General features: G+C 39.5%; 1 pseudogene; it reads right to left on the bottom strand.

Annotated features, from left to right (window-relative positions):
• Window positions 1-349: 349 nt before the first annotated feature.
• On the bottom strand, window positions 350-1,443 carry LOC100664610 (olfactory receptor 8B8-like; annotated as a pseudogene).
• Window positions 1,444-7,358: the final 5,915 nt, after the last annotated feature.

Below are 7,358 nucleotides of genomic sequence, written 5' to 3'. Positions count from 1 at the left end.
TTCTTTCCAATATGCATAGCAACCCTATAGGACAGAGTAGAACTGCCCCATAGAGTTTCCAAGGAGCACCTGGTGGATTCGAACTGCCAACCCATTGGTTAGCAGCTGTAGCACTTAACCACCCCGACTCAACGGCACTGGGTTTTTGTTTTTTTTTTTTGTATTCTTTCCAATAACTCAATGAAATAATATTATGCCCCTATTTTTCAGAGTTTTCAACCCAGACATCCTGAGTCCAAATCAAATGTTCTATTACATCCCTCTTCATTCTGTATGAAGAACTCTGTAGCAAGAGGGAACAATTTAAAGAGAAACCTGTACCACCTTACAGTAATTATACAGCTCCAGCTCAGGAAAATATTTTTCTACTTAAACTTTTCTTTAGGGCAATTTTAACCTCTCTGTCCCTAAACCTGTATATCAGAGGATTAAGCATGGGCACCACAATGGTATAGAATATGGTAGACACTTTCCTCTGGTCCATGGACAAAACAGAAGAAGAATGGAGGTGCAGGTATGCCCCTGATCCAAAGAAAACACAAACAATAATTATATGTGAGCTACAAGTACTGAAGGCTTTGGACCTTCTTTCCCTGGAGTGAATGCGGAGGATGATGAAGAGGATGAAAATGTAAGAGACAATGATGATGAGGCAGGGCACAGCAACATCAAAGCCCACAACAGCAAAACCAACCAATTCATTGATGAGAGTGCTGGTGCAAGAGAGTTCCAGGAGGGGGAGGATGTCACACATGTAGTGGTTGATTGTGTTGGCATTACAGAAGGTCAGCCTCAGCATGCATCCTGTATGGGCCCAGGCAGCAACAAATGCTCCCACATACACAGTCACAGCCAGTAGAGAACAGGCTTGAGGGGACATGGTGACCGTGTACAGCAGTGGCTTGCAGATGGCCACATAGCGATCATAGGCCATCACTGTCAACACATAGATCTCAGCATTCACAAAAAAGCAGTAGAAAAAGAGCTGAGTCATGCATCCTGCATAGGAGATGATGTTCATCTGTGACACAAAGATTACCAGCAGTTTTGGGGATATGATAGAAGAGTAACAGAGATCAATGAAGGATAAATTAAAGAGGAAGTAGTACATAGGTTTTAGTACATAGGAGTATGAAGGTGAGCATTCAGCACAATTAAAGTGATAAATCCCAGATTACCTGCCACAGTGACAATGTAGATTCCTAGGAAGAGGAAGAAGAGGGGGAGTTGGATGTTTGGATAATTTGTTAAACCTAAAAGGATGAACTCGGTCAGTGAGGAACTGTTTCCAATATCCATCCTCTTTTAGTTGAATCTCTGAAAATGGGAGAGTAAAATCATATTTGAGTCACAACCCACATTTCCCATGCAATTCCAAACCCAACCCTTCCTGGAGCTGAGAAGTCCAGAGACTTTTCTGGGTTTTTACCATTAAAAAGAGCTGACTCAGGCTCTGCTCAGACATGAAGGACAGGTGCATAGATGCTTAAGTACAGCAATAGGTAATACTGGGAGAAATGGTTTGAGAAGCGAAGAAGTGTAGTGATGGCTCATCTTTTCTCTGCTTCAGCTTGTCACTAAGGCCTTCTATTTCCTCCCTAACTCTAATACTTGTCACTCTTTACTCAGGAGCCCTGGTGGCACAGTGATTAAGTACTTAGCCCTAACTGAAAGGTCGGTGGTTCAAACCCACCAGCCACTCCATGGGAGAAAAGGCCTGTTGATCTGCTCCTGGACAGATTACAGCCTAGGAGACCCTATGGGGCAGTTCTATTCTGTTTTATAGGGTAACTTTGTGTTGGAATAGACTCAGGGTAACACAACAACAACAAATCTCTTTACTCACCGAACTTCAGCTACCCCGTGGTGATCACCAATCCATACTCAGCACTGCATAAGGTGACTATGGGTACTCTATGGCCACCACAGAGTTAGGGAAAGTTAGAAGTCCTGGGGTGGCACAAACACTACAAATGAAATGTTTGGCAGTTTGAACCCACTCAGCAGTGCCTCAGAAGAAAGGCCCAATGATTTGCTTCCTAAAGTTCACAGTCTTGAAAACCCTATGCCATGTAGCTCTACTCTACACACATGGGGTGCCATTAGTCATGAATGACTGAATGACAACTGGTGCTGGTGGTGGTAGAGTTAGGAGAATCATGGAGGCTCCTTGGTTTTCCAAAGGTACATAGCAAGCTTTATCAAGTCAGGAATGGATCCGGGATCTCCTTCATAAAAAATGCTCTGAGGGGAAATGGGATTGAATTCATTGCAAACACTATAATCTCAGCACCAATTCTTACCTCTACTTTCCTCTCACACTAACCCTTTAATATATACCATTGGGATTCTCTGCACTTCAGAATCAGAGCATGGCAAAGCAGAGAGGTCCATTATTTTCCATGGCTCTGGTTTTTTAAAAGGGATATAACAAAAAGTGATTCAGTGCTCACTCTTCTTCTGCCTAAAAGCACCAAAACTATATTCGTAGTTTCTTCCCCACTATTGTTCTCTAAAGAGGAATAGTTCTGTTGATGGAGAATGTCATACTTCTGAACTAAAATTCCTCCTTTTGTGTGAACAGGCTTGGGGCATTTATAAATCTCAGCCTTTAGTTGCTCTGAGAGTCCTTCAGATAAAGATCATGATTTTTAATTATAATTTTGCCCAGAGGTAATGATTAAACTACAAAAAAGAAAAGAAAGAAAACAAGCAGCACTTTTTGTTTTCAACGTAATTACAGTTAGCATCAAGTAAATTATTTTATTCTGAGCTTTAAGAATTCAGGAGGCTACCCTAAGAGCTTTCCTATAATTCAAATCTTTTGGGAAAGAGAGAATTATGAAATTGTTTATACACAAATGGAGATGGTTTACCCTGGTACTTTTGTAGGCTCAATATTCTACTCAAAATTTCACTTCAGGGACTGCATATTTCCCCAGAGAAATGAAGATAGAAATCTTCTCTATTTCTCCTAGTGAGTGCTTGACTTTTAGGTATAATCTATAACACACAGCTAGTGACTTATTTCAAATATCTCTCAAGAATATATTATGTGTGCACACACATCCTCTGTCTTGTTTATCTAGTGCTACTATAACAGAAATACCACAAGTGGATGGCTTCAACAAAGAGAAATTAATTCTCTCACAGTCTAATAGGCTAGAAGTCTGAATTTAGGGTGCCAGCTCCAGATGGCAGTTTTCTCTCTCTGTCAGCTCTGGGGGAAGGTCCTTGTCATCAGTCTTCACTTGGCCTAGGAGTTTCTCCACCCAGAAGCCCCAGGTCCAAAGAATGTGCTCTGCTCCCACTGCTTCTTTCTTGGTGGTATGAGGTCTCTGATGCTCTCTGCTCATTTCTTTCTTTTATATCCCAAAAGAAATTGGTTTAAGCCACAATCTAATCTTATAGATTGAGTCTTGCCTCATTGACATAATTGCCACTAATCCCATCCTATTAGCATCATAGAGATATGATTTATAACACTTAAGAAAATCACTTCATATGACATGATGGTGAACATTCACACTATACAGGGAATCATGACCTAGCCAAGTTGACAGGTATTTTGGGGGGATGCAATTCAATCCATGACACACTGTGTCTTAGTTATCTAGTGCTGCTATAACAGAAATAACACAAGTGGATGGTTTTAACAAAGAGAAATTTATTTCCTCACAGTAAGTAGTTAAAAAGTCCTAATTCAGGGCATCAGCTCCAGGGGAAGGCTTTCTTTCTCTGTTGGCTCTAGAGGAAGGTCCTTGTCCTCAATGTTCTCCTGGTGGAAGAGTTTCTCAGGTGCAGGAACCCCGGGTTCAAAGGATGCACTCTGCTCCTAATGCTGCTTTCTTGGTGGTATGAGGTTCCCACTCTCTGCTTGCTTCCCTCTCCTTTTATCTCTTGTAAGATAAAAGGTAGTGCAGGCCACACCCCAGGGAAACGCCCTTTACATTGGATCGGGGATGTGACTGGTAAGGGTGTTACAATCCCACCCTAAATCTCTTTAACATAAAATTACAATCACAAAATGGAGGACAACCACAGAACACTGCAAATTATGGTTCAACCAAGTTGATACACACATTTTTTGGGGGGACAGAATTCAATCCATGACACCCCACTAGAGACAGACATTTTACCAAAGAGTATCTTCAAATCACAAAAAAATACATGAAAAGATGCTCAACACCTTTAAAGAGATGCAAATCAAAGCCACAAGGACATATCACTTCGCTCCTAACAGGATGGCTAAAAATGGAAAATAACAAATGTTAACAAGGATATGGGGAAATTCAAACTACCATATGATCCAGCAATCCCACTCCTAGGCATATACCTAAGAGGCTTGTGGGTAGGGACACGAACAAACATGTACAACAATGTTCATTGCAACACTATTCATGGTAGCCAAAAGATAGAAAAAACCTAGATGCCCATTATCTTAGGCTGGGTTCTCTACAGAAGCAAAGCCAGTAAGCATATACATATATATAGGGAGAGATTTATATCAAAAAAATCTCTTTTGCGATTGTAGAGGGTAAAAAGTCCCAAGTCCTTAGATCAGGACAGAGGCTTCTCCAGATTCATGTAGCTGCAGAGGCTGGCAAACCCAAGATCACTAGTTCTTCTTGCTCACTGTCTGTGGAGATGGAGGAATTCCAAGATAGGTAGATAAGCTGCTAGCTCAAGTCCAAAGAACCGGAGGTCAGACAAACAAGAGGCAGATGCGGGACCTAGAGAGGGCAAAAGCCCATTTATATTCAGTTATAGGCCACATGCCCAAGGGAACTCCCTTTCAACTGATTGGCTGCTCACAGCAGATCCCATCATGGGGATGATCACATATAAACATTGAAAATCACGACCCAACCAAGCTGACACACAATCTTAACCATAACACCCATCTACGTGTTTAATTGTAACATTATGGTATACATGCTCATATCATGCATAATACTTTATAATATTTTAGGACAAATCTTTTTTTTCCTTAGCCCTTCCATTTCTTTTTCAGCCCTCTTCCATCCCATCACCTCCAATTATTTATGTATATAACCTAGCACATAAACCCAGACCCAGTGCCACACTCGTCCATTATTTTCCTACATGTATAAGGTGTTTTGTTCTTGATTTACAAAGTACAGTGATGCATCATTTAACATCCACAATATGTTCTGAGAAATAGGATATTATGTGATTTGGACGTTGTGAACATGCCTAAATCGCAAGCAAAAGCATTCACTGATTTTCCACCTTCATGTTGTTTAATAACTTTTATTTGACTTCCAAATTGATACTTATCCTTTGTCTCTTGCTGCTATCACTAGCACTAGTTTTTCTGCATTTATTTATTATTGTTTTTTTGTGTGCTTGCTGCATCTTTTTATTTCCCTTCTTTATTTTGTTGAGTTTTACTTTCTTTGTAGTTTCCATGAGTAGTACATTTAACATCCTGTATTTAAAGCAACCTGTTATATCTTGAAACCACCTTAACTTTCTTACATATGAAAATTCTGTATCTACTCCAATCATCTCTCCTTTTGTTTTGATGTCATCAATTCCAATTTCCTATCTCAGTTTCCTGTCGATCTAAATTAGTTCTTAGGGTTTATGTATATTTAGTTCTTATTTTCCTTTTTTTAAAATCATTCCCTATAATTTTGCCATCATAAAGCATGAAGACATTCCTTTTGCATTTATCAACCAAAAGTATCTTAGATTTCATCTTTACATTTCAATGGTTTCCCTTCAGTAGAGTCCTCTCCCTACCTCTCTGACTCCACCCAGTTATATATTATTTCAGGTGGTTTTTAAGTGCATTACTGAAGTTTTTCTTCTGGATGACTTCCTTCAGCATTTCTTGTAGAACTGGTTTTACTTTTTTTTTTTTTTTCCTTTTTCAGTCAAAATAATGTCCTTGAGATCTATTCAAGCTGTTGGGTGCATCAATAGTCTATTCCTTTTTAATTGCCACATAGGATTCTTTGTATGGATGTCCTGTAATTTGTTTAACAATTGAAACTTTGAAGGACATTTGGGTTTTTCCAGCTTTTGTCTATTATTAATAAAGCTGCTATGAACATTTGTGTACAGGTTTTTGTGTGGACATAGATCTTCATTTCTCTAGGATAACTGCTCAAGATTATAATTGCTAATCTGTATTGCAAATACATGTCTAGTTTTTATAATAAACAAATTTTTCCCCAGAAAGACTATATCATTTTAGGTTTCTACCAGCATTATATGCAAGATTCAGTATCTCCACATCTTCAGCAGGATTTTCTGTTGTCACTATTTTTTATCTTCACTATTCTAATAGGCCCCATTCTTCCCTGGCCATCAGGGCTGGAGGAAGACTCATTAACAACCTGCATTATGCAGATGACACAACCTTGTTTGCTGAAACTGAAGAGGACTTGAAACACTTACTAATGAAGATCAAAGACCACAGTGTTCAGTATGGATTAAGCCTCAACATAAAGAAAGCAAAAATCCTCACAACTGGACCCATAAGCCACATCATTATAAGTGGAGAAAAGATTGAAGTTGTCAAAGATTTCATTTTACTTGGATCCACAATCAACACCCACGGAAGCAGCAGTTAAGAAGTCAAAAGATGCAAAGTGGTAGGCAAATCTGCTGCAAAGGACCTCTTTAAAGTGTTGAAAAGCAAAAATGTCACCTTAAAGACTAAATTGCATCTGACCCAAGCCATGGTATTTTCAATTGCATCATATGCATGTGAAAGCTGGACAATGAATAAGGAAAACAGAAGAATTGACACCTTTGAATTGTGGTGTTGGCAAAGAATATTGAATATACCATGGACTGCCAAAAGAACAAATCTGTGTTGGGGGAAGTACAACCAGAATGCTTCTTAGAAGCAAGGATGGCAAGACTGCATCTTACATACTTTGGACATGTTGTCAGGAAGGATCAGTACCTGGAGAAGGACATCATGCCTGGTACAGTACAGGGTCAGTGGGGAAGGGGAAGGCCCTCAACAAGATAGATTGACACAGTGGTTGCAACAATGGGGTCAAGCATAACAACGATTGTAAGGATGGCACAGGACTGGAAGATGTTTTGTTCTGTGGTACATAGTGTTGCTATGAGTTGGAACTGACTCTATGGCACCTAACAACATCCTAATTTTTTTTTTACATAGTGTTGCTATGAGTTGGAACTGACTCTATGGCACCTAACAACATCCTAATAGGTGTTCAGTGATATCTCATAGTTGTTTAAAAAGCCAGAAAATAAAAAAGGAAGACAAAAGAAGAATTGATGCATTGGAAATGTGGTGTTGGTGAAGAATATTGAATATATCATGGACTGCCAGAAGAATGAACAAAACA

This window comes from Loxodonta africana, chromosome 15, assembly GCF_030014295.1.
Source record: "Loxodonta africana isolate mLoxAfr1 chromosome 15, mLoxAfr1.hap2, whole genome shotgun sequence".
Classification (NCBI taxonomy): Eukaryota; Metazoa; Chordata; class Mammalia; order Proboscidea; family Elephantidae; genus Loxodonta; species Loxodonta africana.
The sequence above is the reverse complement of the archived record's forward strand: the minus strand, read 5'-3'. Positions and strand labels throughout refer to the sequence as shown.